Source organism: Vulpes vulpes, chromosome 5, assembly GCF_048418805.1.
Source record: "Vulpes vulpes isolate BD-2025 chromosome 5, VulVul3, whole genome shotgun sequence".
Classification (NCBI taxonomy): domain Eukaryota; kingdom Metazoa; phylum Chordata; class Mammalia; order Carnivora; family Canidae; genus Vulpes; species Vulpes vulpes.
In genome coordinates this window covers 49,060,787-49,075,688 of record NC_132784.1, presented here as the reverse complement: position 1 = coordinate 49,075,688, position 14,902 = coordinate 49,060,787, and positions in this window count along the sequence as shown.

The following is a 14,902-nucleotide window of genomic DNA, read 5'->3' as shown; positions in this document are numbered from 1 at the left end:
TATACCCCAAGAACCTAAATTATTTCCCATCTGCTGTTAGGTGCATAATAAATATTTTCTGTAAATCTGAATGAATAGCTGTATCTTTCTGAGGCACATTACCACTGTTTTGGAGAGCAGAATTTGTATTTGCTCCCTATTTTGTTCCATATCAACATTTCGCCTATAAATACCTTGATTAAATGCTCATTACCAAAACACTGAAGTTTACTCAAAACCATAGCCAGTATTTCTATGGCTCTAGAAGAATCAGAAATTCTAAACTAAAACTATGGCCATTGAAGAAGAAAAACAAGAAAATCAACTTTAATGATTAATTTAACATTTGGCTACAAGGTGGCTATTCGAAGAGCCCAGAGGTCAAAAAACTCTATTAATCTCCACAAATAAATGTTAAAAACAAATGTAGATAATAAATGTAATCAATTAACCAAGGAAAAATCCTATTATTTGTTCCACAGTTGTATTAACTATTTAAAAATTTGAAGGACACAGCATTAACATACACTTGTGTGTACACATGAACAAACATATACATTTCATTTAGGGAAATCCAGGTTTTGATTTGTTTCTTTTTTTTTTTTAAGATTTAATTTATTCATTTGAGAGTGAGAGAGACAGAGCAGAAGCAGGGAGGAGGGGCAGGGAGAGAGGGAGAAGCAGACTCCCTGCTGAGCAGGGAGCTCAATGACTAGGGGCTCCATCCCAGGACCCTGAAATCACCACTTGAGCCGAAGGCAAAGCTTAACCACCTGATCCACCCAGGCACCCCTTGATTATGTTTCCTTCACTAGTGAGCAATGTGGTTTCTAACAAGCTATTCAATCTATAGACATGTCAATTATCTTCCTTCTAAGATGAGATTAAATATTTTTATTTTCCCAGGTTATTGGGAGGATTGGATATAGTATCTTTTAAGTGATGTTGCTATCATTCCAGTAAACATTTCCAAGACAAACTAACTGGTCCACGTGTTTTGTTAATATTCATGGATTCAATAATTCAACTCAATATACTAAATCAGAAGCCACATTTTCTACCCTTTTTCTAGTCTTCCTGACATATTCTTTACAAATTATCAATTAAATAAATAGGTGCACATTTGTGAGTGGTTCTGCTGTTAAATAAAGTGTGTTTTATCCATTCTGTAGGCAACAGTTTCTGTGCATTTCCCCTGCAAAAGGATTTTCTGTAATAAATATAATCTCTAATGAGAGAGCAGATGTGTAAATACCATTCTAATTATTGCTCCTTTCATCCACAAGGTGTCATTAGCATCAATAAAGTGCATCCCACAGATAAATCCAGTCTGAACAAGTCTTAATTTCACTGGAACCCATCCTGGACCCTCTGCTTCAAATATAGGAGATTTCACGAGGTTGTTTCACTCCATCTGAGGCTGTAGACATAGCTCTCAACGCCTCAGGAGATACCAAAGTAATGTTCGCATTCCCTTTTTGCATCAACTATGCCTTAGCCCTCTTCTTTTTCATAATCACCTGCCATTTCCCGTTAATCATTAATTCTACCTGAAGCTTCTGGTTCAGCCAAGGGGCCTAACCCATATAACTGTCATCAATATGATTCTCACCAATACTTTCCTCTTTGTTCCTTCCCAGTTATATGAAGTAGGTTTAGATGATCACAAGTTTATAGCACGATCTCCTCCACTGGGTAAGAAAGAAGCTGTATCTATTACATCAATATAGGGTTGAGGAGTTAAAAACAATCACTTAAAACTTCCATTAGGAATTTGGGCAGTTATTTTGAAAGGTACCTTCATGGTGTCATATTAGAAATCAATCCCTTTTCTGGAGCTACTAAATTCAAGCAGGTCCCAAAACTACTATAGGATCAGTCGGAGAAAATGAAATATTATAGAAGTGAGAAAGAAGTTCAGCCATAACCCCTACCTTCTCTTCCCTATTTTTCTCAACAGTAGATGCAGCAATGATCTTCCTTTACTTCTATGCTTATTAAGTTTCAACACACATGCACTCAGTCTTTAAGTTAGCATTTCAGACACTTATTATCCCTCAATCCTGTAAGCACAGGTTTTACTAACTCTCATTTTCAAACATTCCACTACTTTGTACATGATTAGGTATACAATAGCTTGTATGGGATGTTTTTATAGACTATTATACCCCTGCACCTGCAGTAAAAGGAGTTTCTTTACCTGAAGGTACTGGAGCAAGGATTACAAATTAAAATAATATTTGCTGTTTTAATCATGTAGTAACGTTAGAGACATCGGCTTATGTTGCAGACCCTGCAAATCCAAATCCAGAATGAATCTCTACTCCAGTTAAGTCCCGTAGGTATCCACGATTACGGATTGATACAATCCACCTGCCCACGCTGGACTTGTGCAGATCTTTATGGTTTGGCCCATGATGGAGTTTAGTGTCTGCTGTTTTATTTTGTTTTTTTCCTAGTGAGAAGCATAATAATTTTAGTCAATTTTCTAGCTTTTGAGGGAAAGGAAATTACCTTTCTCTGTTCATGTACATTACTTAAATTCCTCCATGAGTGCTCCTATCATGTACCTAGAACACTACTTTCAAAGAGCAGATGATGCCGCCTCTTGTTGCTTCCAGAACTTGCTACGTTCAGAAGGATAATTTTCTCCTTATATGTCCCCACTCAAATATTTCCTCTCTGTCTATAACAGTTTCCAAACCATAGCATTTCTAACAAATGTGTCACTTATCCTTTAATCGTTCAAGGACCATTGTCTAAAACGTATGGCCAGTATAATTCCGAGTGAAAAATAATTAATATAAGTCAATACTGTGTGATTATTATTATTATTATTATTATTTATTTCCTCTGATACTGGAAGAACACCACTAATAATTCTGGCCTTTGAGGAACTTTATCTTTTCTTTTTAAAATTTTGTCAGAATGTGACCATCACCTGGACACAATGAATTCCAGAACAAATGTTCTCCAGCAACCTATAAACTCCTGAAATTAAACGCAATGTCTTTTAAGGATCCCCTAACAATGAAATGGGAATAGTAGATCCCCTAATTTATATCATGTATATCATTCTTCAAAAAACAAGAAACCCAGTCAGTGTCTGTACCTCTTTTTAATATTTTGTGTTGACAGAAGTGTCTCCAGTGGGATAAGACTTCAGTTCTTGATTTTGCCTAAAGTTATGATCTCAGGGTTGTGAGATGGAGCCCTAAGTCAGGCTTTGTGCTGAGTGTGGCACCTCCTTAAGATTCTCTCTCTCCCCTTCTATGCCTCCCTGCCCCAAAACAAAACAAAGCAACAATAGCAACAATTAAAAAAAAAAAAGTCTTTCACATTCAAATCCCTACAACCTTCAAACTTCACCACATTATCCTTTAACTCCTTACAAATTTAGAGAATGGACATTGTGCTTTGTCCAGTAATGCCAATTCTTTACACACCCATGCCATTTTCCACACTAATGTGAATGGCTTTGTACCAAGCAATCTTGGCCACCTCATTGTTCAAAATGGTAGTCCTCTTTATCATCTCAAACTATTTTTATTGGTTTTGCTTCAAAGAATCCAGATTTATGGTTTGCATTTTTCTGAGATTTCTTAGCCTTATGAAGGCTTGTGTGTAGAGAACAGATCAGTTGAGGTTCTTGAGGAGTCTGCAGAATTAATAGGGGATGTTTACTGTTTGGGCACCTAATCTTGGATACTGGGCCAGCAGCACATCAGTAGCCACATCACTGATGTCTCCCTTTTTCATTCAATTTTCAATCAAACTTCTAAAGATTTTTGCTGTGTTTAATCTTCCTGATGCACTTCCTTCTTTTTTTACCTTGAAATATATATTTTTTAACAAGTCAAAAAATGTTTACATCCATTCTCCAGATTTTGCCATATGTCCCTGGGGAACAAAGTCATCTCCATTTAAGAATCATTGACATAACCAATCTGAAATGGCTTATATTCTCAGTATATTTATATATTTAGAAAGAATAAAGCAGCTTTCCCTCTCCTTATACTTTATTCTAACTCCTTCTTTAATATAAGTTAATAAATTAGGGGTAAAATTAAGGGAATCATCCATCCCACACACATAGTGATGAATGTAGTTGCCTAATGAGGATCCTGTATTAAGTCAAATCTCCTCTCCTTCAATTGTGAGCAGAGCCAGTAAAATTTGCCCTGGTTAAAAATATGAAAAATTTATTGTACCAAGAGTCCTCTGAGGGCTGTTTATATCTGTCCACAAAATGAGTCAGTTCCTTGACGGAATAACCCCTAGTCTCAGGAGTTACCTCTTCAGATCTCTTATTATCTTGATAAGATTTTGAATAATGAGGGGTGGAATGAGTCACATCTATTATGACCTGATAGGTTTGCAAATTCTCATTAGAATAATATTTTAACTCCTAATGAGAGTTATAATTTATTCTCCACTAGGCAGATTCAAACACTTCGGGTAACTGGCTCCATTTTGACTTTCACTAATGCAGGCCAAAGCAGCCAAGGAACCAATTTTTTTTGACAGTTTGTCCTTAGCTTACATCTTGTTCTTTATCCATTTTGCTATTTCTCCCAACACAGGATTTATCACTTCTATATTCCATTTTTTTTAATTGATCATAACGCTTGGGCAACCTTAAATCAGGAATCGCTTAAGAGCCAATCTGGCATTAGATATGATTTATTCTTCCCTTTCTTTCCTTTCTTCCTCCCAAACAAAGCCTTAGCCATATTTAAATTAAACGTGGAGTTGTTTCAATAATCTTGCCAATAACACTAGTTGCAACAATTATTCCTGTATACTCACACAGGCTCTAACAAAAGCAAAGGATTCAGCATAGCAGAAGAATGAAAGCACTGGCAAATATCAGAACAGTCAGAGAGCGCCAAGCAAAGCTTCCAATATCCTCTCATACTCACCAAGTACGTAATTCATTTCTGTTTGTGAGCCTCCAGGATAGTCATTAAATGTATTAGTCTCCAGAAAACTGTAGTCTCATTTAAAGGTGGTCTTTTATACCCTCTCTGAGGTCTACATTTAAGGTGACTATATTTTATGAGTTCACAACTGTGACCAAAAATTTAAAAAAAAATCCAGTTATTAGAGGAGCAGGCAGTGTCTAGGGAAATATGGAGAAATACTGGTAATGGACGCATCTAAGCATGAACCATTGGACAAATCATCTTAAGGATTAAGAGAAATTATAATGACCTGATAATTCTGTTGCTTGTATTCCTGGAACATGGAATCTCGAGGACAAAGTCGTCAACTAAATTGCCCTAAATAATTATTCTGGCCTAGCTTTCTGCTAGATATCAGTGCCTCATGCAGGAATAATCAGTATTTCTTCTTTTCTACGTGCATGAATAGGATATGGATAGATGGATAAACAAATTGTATGGGATATTCTAGAAGTAAGATAGAAACACCAAGGAGAAGTTACTAACTTATGCCAGGAAGAGAAAAAGCTGCCAAAGGATGATTAAATTTTGAACTTAAATTTTGAATAGATGATATGTTTATCACATTAATGAATGCTGATTCATTAATAAATGGCATTTTCCCATTTGTAACCATAAGAAACAATAGTACATATCTAATTTCCTAAAGAATTTGGGAATCTGAAGGTCTTGATGGAATTAAGAGATGTTGGTTCTGGCAAGTTTAAAATTTTACTTGAGTTTGGTACTTTTATTTTTAAAAAAATTCCTAACTCCTATGATAAATATTCTTTAAAAACTGAGTACAGTTCAGTGTAAGTTGGCTAAAACTGTGTATCTTATCTGTTAAAGTCATAAAGAAGTTTCCTTTCTAAGAGTTATATATTGACTATTGGACTACATTCTATACCAATACATATATACATATACCTTGTTTTTGCTTCATGTTTCACACTATAATGCTTCTTTTCTTCAAAGATAAAGATTTGAGTCATATAATTGAGATTCCAAAGAACTTTCCACCATGATTAATCAACTTGCATTTATAACACAACCTAGCTACATATAATGTCTGTAAGTTATTTGAGACTTCTAGTCTTGATTACCTATACAGATGGTTAAGGATATCACAATAAAACATCTTGACATGTTTCTTGGAAACTAGGGGCCACTTGGACAAAAAGGGGAATTTTTCTTAGCACTGTATAACCTGTAGCCCACTTAGAAAATGAGATATATTTTCATATGTTAAAAGATGGGTAGAATAATGGCCGCTTCAAATATAAATTCAACAAATAATTAATTCACATGTTAACTTTCTCATCCTGACAAAGATGCATGTTTTTATTTAAGATTGTTGCCTTAAAAAAAAAAGAAAGACTTGGCATTCAGTACCTGAAGGATACCACCTATGAAGAGCATTCATAGTTGACAGAAAAAGGAAACATCAGTACAACAGTGGTGCAAAGAATCTAGGGTGAAACAGGAGGAAGAGAGTAATTTTAAAAATGGAAGTGATGGAGAACCTGCTTTGTTCAAACAAATGATATTGTTATAACTGTCAGCTATTTGAGTGATGGAATATTGAGAGGAACACAGGAAATGACAAGAAGAAAAATGAAATAGTTATTATTTCCAGAGATAATAACAAAGTTGTTCAAGGTGGCAAACACAGTATACTATGTGGCTCAGCAGTCAACCATATTTTCCTAACATGTTCACTTGAATATGAAATGCTAAAATAGAATGACCAGTTATACTACCTAGAAAACTGAAATATAGCAATTCCAGTCATAAGCAAAATCAATGATCACATACAAGGGATATGTGGAAAAACACATAAATGCCCAGTGCCTCGCATTTATTGGTTGTTAATGAAATCGATTTGGCACAACACACTCAGAATTTCAAAGATTTGGAACTCATAAAGAATATCTCAAACAGTATTTTAAAATTTTATATAGATGAAAAATATTAAATACTAAAATAATAAAAAGATTTTGTGTAGTTGTAACTTGGCACCTATGTGTACATAAGACAATTTAAGAACCCATTATAAAATGGTGATTTTTATTTAGGTCTCTTTTTGCTCTTTTTATTTCCTAAAGAACAAATCTCTTACCCTTCAAGCACCAGTGATTTACTGCTTCCCAATGCCCTCTCCATTACAGGAAGACATCTCATCTTCTCAATTACATAGTAAGTCAGGTTCCTACTTTATACTTTATTGACTTTTTCAGAGATTTGCATACTGTGGATTTTATCTCTAATTAAGGAATGACTTAATATATCATTTGACATTTCAAACCACACAATTAATACAGACACTTTTGAGAGAGGGTCCTGTGATTGTCCTGTGCCTGAGGATCTAAGGATGACTGACTGAACTAGCAGGGCTTAGAGATGAAAGGGAGATGGAATGTGAGAGGAAAGGCTGCAAGGACTGACCTCTTACCCATCCATTGCCTCTTCCTAAATCTGTAGTGTTTGTCCATCCTAGGTTTACTCTTTACCCTGATAAGAAGGCAGGACAATGCAATGATCCCTTTGAGATATGACAGGGGCAGGAGGCAACGACCAATATGAAATGAGCACAGAGAAACCCAGCCACGTGTTAAATAACTCTATCCACAAAGATGGTAAAATTCCACCATTGATGTCAGCATCTGCTTTGCCTCACAAGGATGTTGATGAGAGCCAAATAATCATAGGGAGAATATTTATCAGAGATATCAGATAATTAAATATATAATCTGGTTTTTCACCTAAATAATTAGTATTATTTGGAAATGGCATTTCACTTACATCTACATTATTACCAAGTAGCACAAAGACAATTATGCATGTCATTAGAAATACATCCAATTAAACTTGCTCTGAGGTTTATTTGATTGAAGCAATAAACCCAATATATATGTTTAGTACATGCATTTTATTAGCCATGTAGTGAAGTTGATTGTTCAAAACAAGGCACTTTAGAAGAATTATTGGACACAATATATGAGAGAATGTGTAAACTTTGGTAACGGATTATGTGTATGCTTATTTACAAATGCTGTTAGTCATTATTCTCTTCAGGCATTAATGTGCTCAAACAAGCTTCTTCCTGTCTTAGTGTCTTCACACATGGTGTTTCTTTGGCCTGGAGCACCTTTTATAATTTTCCACCAGCACTAGTTCTTTATTTTGTCCTTTAGTAGTAAAATCCCCAAGACTTATCCTGGCCTTCCTTACAGCAGATGACTTTGAATAGGGCAATGGAATGTGAGAAGTGATAGGTGCCTCTTTTATATCAAACTCTTCAAAGCAATGTGCTTGCTTGCTCTTTCCTCATTCCCGCTGTCTGGGATGAAGCCTGGTGGCAGGATCTGGAGCAGCCACTTTGGACACATTGGTGGAGGCTTTGTGATGAGAAGGGCAGAGGGGCATTACCAGTGCTGGCTGGCCCATTTACCTTTGGAGAGTTATAAAGGAGAAAAACAAAGCTCTACCTTGCTGGATACCATGTATATCTGGGCCAGCAGACTATATCAAACTAAAATGTCAATGTCCAGGATGGATATCCTCCTTGAGTCTTGAGACTATCTTCCTGGGAAGTTGACTATTATGACAATAGAGGGAATTTACTCTCTGGCTTTAGTTTAAGTTCAGTCATTGGAAATTACTAGCTGGAGATTAAGGGTTAAAGGAAAAATGAGAATGGTATCTGTCTCCCAGGTTTCTTGCTTGATGGGCTAAGGGTCATCAGTGGTTCCATTCCTTTCCTGGAGACTGCAGCTCCTGTCAGCTGGCTCTTTCCCATTGCTAAAGCAAGAGGGGGGCTCTCACTTCACATGTTGGTGATCATTCCCTCTCCTTGCCTCTCAGATTTGTTATGCGGCAAATTTCATCACCCCCTTCCTTTTCTTTTTAAGATTTTTAAATTTTATTTATTCATGAGAGACCAAAGAGAGAGAGGCAGAGACATAAGCAGAGGGAGAAGCAGGCTCTATTCAGGAAGTCCAATGTGGGATTCGATCCCAGGACTCCAAGATCACACCCTGAGCTAAAGGCACATACTTAACCACTGAACCACCCAGGCGTACCTCATCACCCCTTCTTGATTTCATGTGTAATTTGTCCCTCCATCACTTTCTTCAATTACTCTGTTGAATATGTAAATTTTCATTTAGAGATCTTAATACAACCATTGGGCCTGCTAATTTCTACACTATGTTCAGATCTTAAATGTCATGACAGATATGGTAAAACTTTTAAAAATTATACTAAAAATCCTTATAAAACAGCATTTATTCCATGTAGTTCTGTAGTCATGGAGAGATATACAAAGTAGAATTCATAGGACATCAACCACATGTTCAAAGTTTTGGCAAGGAAACAGAGAAAAACATATGGATAATTATTTAATGGCATGGCATGGACTGCAAGCGACATAGAAATTGATAGGAAGAAAATGCGTTTGAGACATCCTGTTAGATTTTATGAAGCATCTAAACATGATTTGAATTTTAAAGAATGGATGGAATATAGAATGGGTAGAAGGACAACAGAGAGTACTTCTGACAAAAAGATTCATATATTCAAACTTGTGCAAAGATGAGTAAACACATGTTATACATGAAGAGACCATAAAACGCGCCTTTCTCAAGCTTCTTCATCTATTATTGAGTACCTGGTGTGTGCTGGACCCTGGTAATAAAATAGGCAGATAGAGGTCCTTTTGTTCTCATAGTGCCCAGTTATACTCTGGTTGGGGAAAATATACTTTAAACATACAAATACACAAATAAATGCATAATTATACATATGACAATGATTACGATAAAAAAAATTTAAGATATCATGGAGGAGTATAATTTACACCAGGCAGAGTGAGGGAAAGCGTCTCAAGTATATGTAAGCTGAACCTTGAAAGATAAACATGCCATTCCTAAGGAAGGAAGAGGCATGTGGAGGCTGAGGTGAGGGGTAGCATGAAAAGCCTAATCAGTTCCTGGGTGATGGGAGTAAACTTAGTATATATTAAGAAGTGAAAAATATTGTGATTGCAGCCTCATCCCCATGAGAGAAGAAAGATGTCAAGGACTGAGGACACAATTCATGCAGGATCAGTTGATCAAGGACCCTGGAAGCAAACATATATTCCCCTAAAATAACAGCAATCCGTGATATCTTCCGTTGGTCCAACCATGTCAAATTGCATGTTTAGGGATATGGAAGTGACAGGTGAGGAAAGGATAAAATTAAACCTGAGTTGCTTGTGTCAGTTTAATCATGTAGATGTGAATCATGTGCTTTAGATCATGGGCAAGAATTTTAACAGCAGGAATATTTGTGAAAAACATTTCCAGAAAGACAGAATTACTGTCTTTATCCTCCTATCCTCTCTAGTGCTCAGCAAAGGACACCACCAACAGCAAAGTTAAATGTGAAAGGGAAATACCAGGGGATCATTCTTCAGAAGTCTTTCTATTTTATCTAACTAAAGACACACTCACAAGCACACACACACATATGTATACACACTACATACACACACAGGTCATATACACATGTACACACACACACCACACATGCATGCACACATAGGCACACACATGCTGCTCCCCACTATGCATGCATATATACAGCCACAAACACACATACACACTCACAAGCACACACACACATGCTGTTCCCCACTGAATCCACTGAATTGTAATCATCACTCAAGTCTCTGCTTAGATGTCATTGCCTTGAGGCATGTTGCATGATACCTCTTAATATTTTTTCCTTATTAAAGTCTCCTTGCTGTACCACATAACAGGAATGGGAAATTTTCATAGCAGTTGTTTTAAGTATGAATTATGCAGGTATTTGTGTATTTACATGTTCAGAATCTATTTCTCCAGTCAAGGTATAACTAAACCCCAGGAAAGCAGGAACTTTGCCTGGCACATACCATGAACTCAGTTACACCAAGAGTCAAGCAATAGACTCACTGTTTATCTCTCTTTCTGCTTTAACCAGTTTGAAAGAGTACAGAGATTTTTGAGCCTCTAGGGCTTTGATAAAGATTAAAAATTAATGGAAAAGATAGTACTGCAAAGGGAGGAATGTGTTTGATCTGAAGCATGTTCACTTTGAGACAATGTCCAGTTGCCCGAGTGAGGATGTGATTTGAACACATGAATCTAAGGGCAGAGTTAGACTAGAATGGAAGAGAAGGTATCCAACAGTTTGGGTGAAATCTGAAGAGAATGGCATGGATAGACTCTCTCAAAATTAGAGTGGAAACAAGCACAGAGGGATAAATGCCTCCTTGTGAGAAATACAGTGGTGGGATTTGGAAATTAATGAAGAAGCCAGATTGCTTAATGACATGAAGCAATATTTAAGATCACAGTGTTTAGACTTGGACTTGAGTCTGAATGTGCATCACACAAATTAACAGCTGTGTACTTTTCCAAATGTTACAACTGCCCCATCTGTTTTTAAAAATGGTGGGGGAGGGGTAAAATGTGTATCTACCGTGTTGCACTATGGATTGAATGTGGCACATAATAAACACTCTATAAATGCCCACCATGGGGATCCCTGGGTGGCGCAGCGGTTTGGCGCCTGCCTTTGGCCCAGGGCGCGATCCTGGAGACCCGGGATCGAATCCCACGTCAGGCTCCCGGTGCATGGAGCCTGCTTCTCCCTCTGCCTGTGTCTCTGCCTCTCTCTCTCTCTCTCTCTCTCTCTGTATGACTATCATAAAAATAATAATAATAATAATAAATGCCCACCATTATTACTAGATGATGGAGGCAGCACAAGATCAAAACCCAGCCCTTTTCTTTAGAGAATCATTTTCAATCCTTGGTCTAAAATATGCATTGAGGGCAGCCCAGGTGGCTCAGCGGTTTAGCGCCGCCTTCAGCCCAGGGCGTGATCCTGGAGTCCCAGGATCGAGTCCCACATTAGGCTCCCTGCATGCCTGTGTCTCTGCCTCTCTCTCTCTCTGTGTCTCTCCTGAATAAATAGATAAAATATTTTTAAAAGATAAAGTAAAATAAAATATGCATTGAGTTATAGATGAGAAGATTATATTACCAAAATAGCTCATTTGGAAAGGTATACAAAAACCATAGAGTAAAATAGTTGAACATTTATGTTTAGATGCTAAAATATATTTGGAGGTATATCCTAAGGAATGCTACAAAATGTTTGCGAAGTCATGACAGATTGTAGAATTAAACTTACTTAGCCCTGCCTTCTCTAGATCATTTTCTATTTTCCTCTAGGTTCTGAAGAACTAGCTACCATTAACTCAGTTAAAATTCTTGGCTCATAACACCTTTCGCCATTATTCCATTACCTCTACAAAAAGAGCCTATGGCAGACTCGGTATTGATCATAATGACCCCTCTAGAGGAAGCTATTTATATTTATATATTTGAGAACAAATCAGTATTCAGTTAGGATAACATTTTAGCTCTTAAGCTAATAAAGTGACCCTATTAAAAATGATCTGCTTTTCCATGCATATTGATTTCAGAAGCTAATAGAAGGTAAACAGCAAAGAAGCACCATTCCACACTGCAGAAAAACAGGAAATTGCTTGCTACAGTTTTCTGGTTCCAAGATCCATTTAAAGTCTCACAGTGTTCTGTTACACAGATGTCATTAATGCACGTGGAGCATTATCAGTGCTTTCCAGACACAACGAGTCTCATCATTGTCATTAGTCTGGCTCTCTTCTGATTCTGGAAGTCTTACAGATTAGAGGCAAGGACTGTATGCAAACACAAGGAACCCTGATTGCTAAGGTTGAAATGATAAAATAAAAATATTATTATTCTACCTGTAGTTACTTTGGTAGAATGGTTTACAAAGCACATGTATATTATTACAGAGTTACATTTAAAATTGTTTAAATTTTTGAGAATTACATGTCTAACATATCAAAATTATTTATATAAATTACATTATATATTTATTTAAAAGGCAAATGAACGAAAAAAAGAGAGTTCATTTTAAATTATACCTTGTATTTAAAAAGTAAAATAGTAAAAGGGTGCATGGGTGGCTCAGTTGGTTAAGCATCAGAGTCTTGGTTTTGTCTCAGGTCATGGTCTCAGGGGCTGGGATGGAGCCCTGTGCCAGGTTCAATGCTCAGTGCAGAATCTGCTTAAGTTTCTCTCTCCCTCTCTATCTCCACTCCCCATTCTCTCTTTCTCTCTCTCTTGCTCTCTCTAAAATAAATACATAATTAATTAAAAATAAAAAAATAAAATAAAAAAGTAAAATTGTATATGTTAAAGAAAAATTATCATTTGCAGTTATGATTATTGCAAACATTTTTTTATATTGAGAATTTTTGAAAACAGATACAAGCAGAGAGAGTAAAATTTCCTAAAGTAACAGTGTATTCTCATAACCCAGAATTTATAATGGTTGAGATTTTGCCATATTTACTTCTGTCTTCTTTTCTTTTATTTTTTTAAAGGATATTATTTATTTATTCATGAAAGACAGAGAGAGAGAGAGAGGCAGAGACACAGGCAGAGGGAGAAGCAGGCTCCATGCAGGGAGCCTGACATGGGTCTCAATCCCGGGTCTTCAGGATCATGCCCTGGGCAGAAGGCAGGCACTAAACCGCTGAGCCACCCAGGGATTTCCTTTTATCTTCTTTAAAAATAAAAGTAACATACATTACAGAAGAGATTGAATCATATTTTTCCCCTGTCTGTTCTCATCCCACAACTCCTGTAGGAGCAATCACTTATCTGAATTAAATATAAATCCTCTCTGTCCTTTGCAATATTGATAAGTAAGGCATTATTTTATAGGAAAATGAATCATCTGCATTTACATTGACACGTATATGTATTTACCTATCTTTAGGGCCAAGCTTCAGGAAAAGATAGAAATTTATAATAGTAGCCCCTGTCAACAAGTATGTAGGAAGAAATAATCATGATCATGTTAAAAGTGGACTAATTTAATCACTGCAGCAATGAAGAAGAGATATAGCCAGGCAGTAGACCCATATTCCACAGACCTAAGGAATGTGCAGCTTAAGTTGTATAGAAAAAATGTGTCACTCTTTGTCTTTCAATGTTTAAAAAATGTAAATTGGTTTATGACAATATTACTAAAAATATACCAACAGGATCTTAATGTGTAAGATTGTTCTTTCCAAACATGGTTGAAATAGTATCTCCCTTTACACATGCTAATCAATGGGAACTTGTCACTCAACCCTTTGAGAACTGTGGTCTATGTCTCATCTTCTTGAATCTGGGTGGATTTTTTTCCACCATTGGGGTATAGAAGAAGTAATGGGTACATGACTTCTGAGATTAGCTCATATATGGCCAGGCCACTTTGTCTGGTTGTCCTTAAATGTTAGCTCTGGAAAAGGAGCCAACATAAGAACATTTAACTACAAGACTGTCACATTGGAAAAGCCATGTGTAGGTGATCTGGTCAACAGCCCAGGAGAGATTTTAGCAGATGGTCAGCGTCAACTGCTAGCGTTTGAATGGACCTTCTTGAACATTGAGCTAAACTGAACATGTAATCGTTGCCATCCAAGATGGCATGTAATCAAAGCTGTGTGAGACATTCCAAACACAACTACCTAGCACAGGACTTTTCAGGTACCCAGGACATAAAATCATGAATAAAATAAAGTGGTTGTTTTAAGCTGCTAAATGATGCAATAATTTGTCAGGTAGCAAATAAATTCTAGACAATTTAAAAATCAAACAAAATGTTGAAAATGTAAATAATTTAACATAATAAAAATTTAGTCAATATTAACAAGATATTCTTTACTACTCAATTTGCATGAAATTAATATTTGCTATAATGACTTACTACCAGTTTTACTAAAAATTCATCATCCAAATGGAAAATTTCCTGTACTTTGAATTGGATTGCACTTTAAAAATGTTTTGCATAACCACCATCATCTTCCCACATCATTCATTGATAACATCATCTACGAA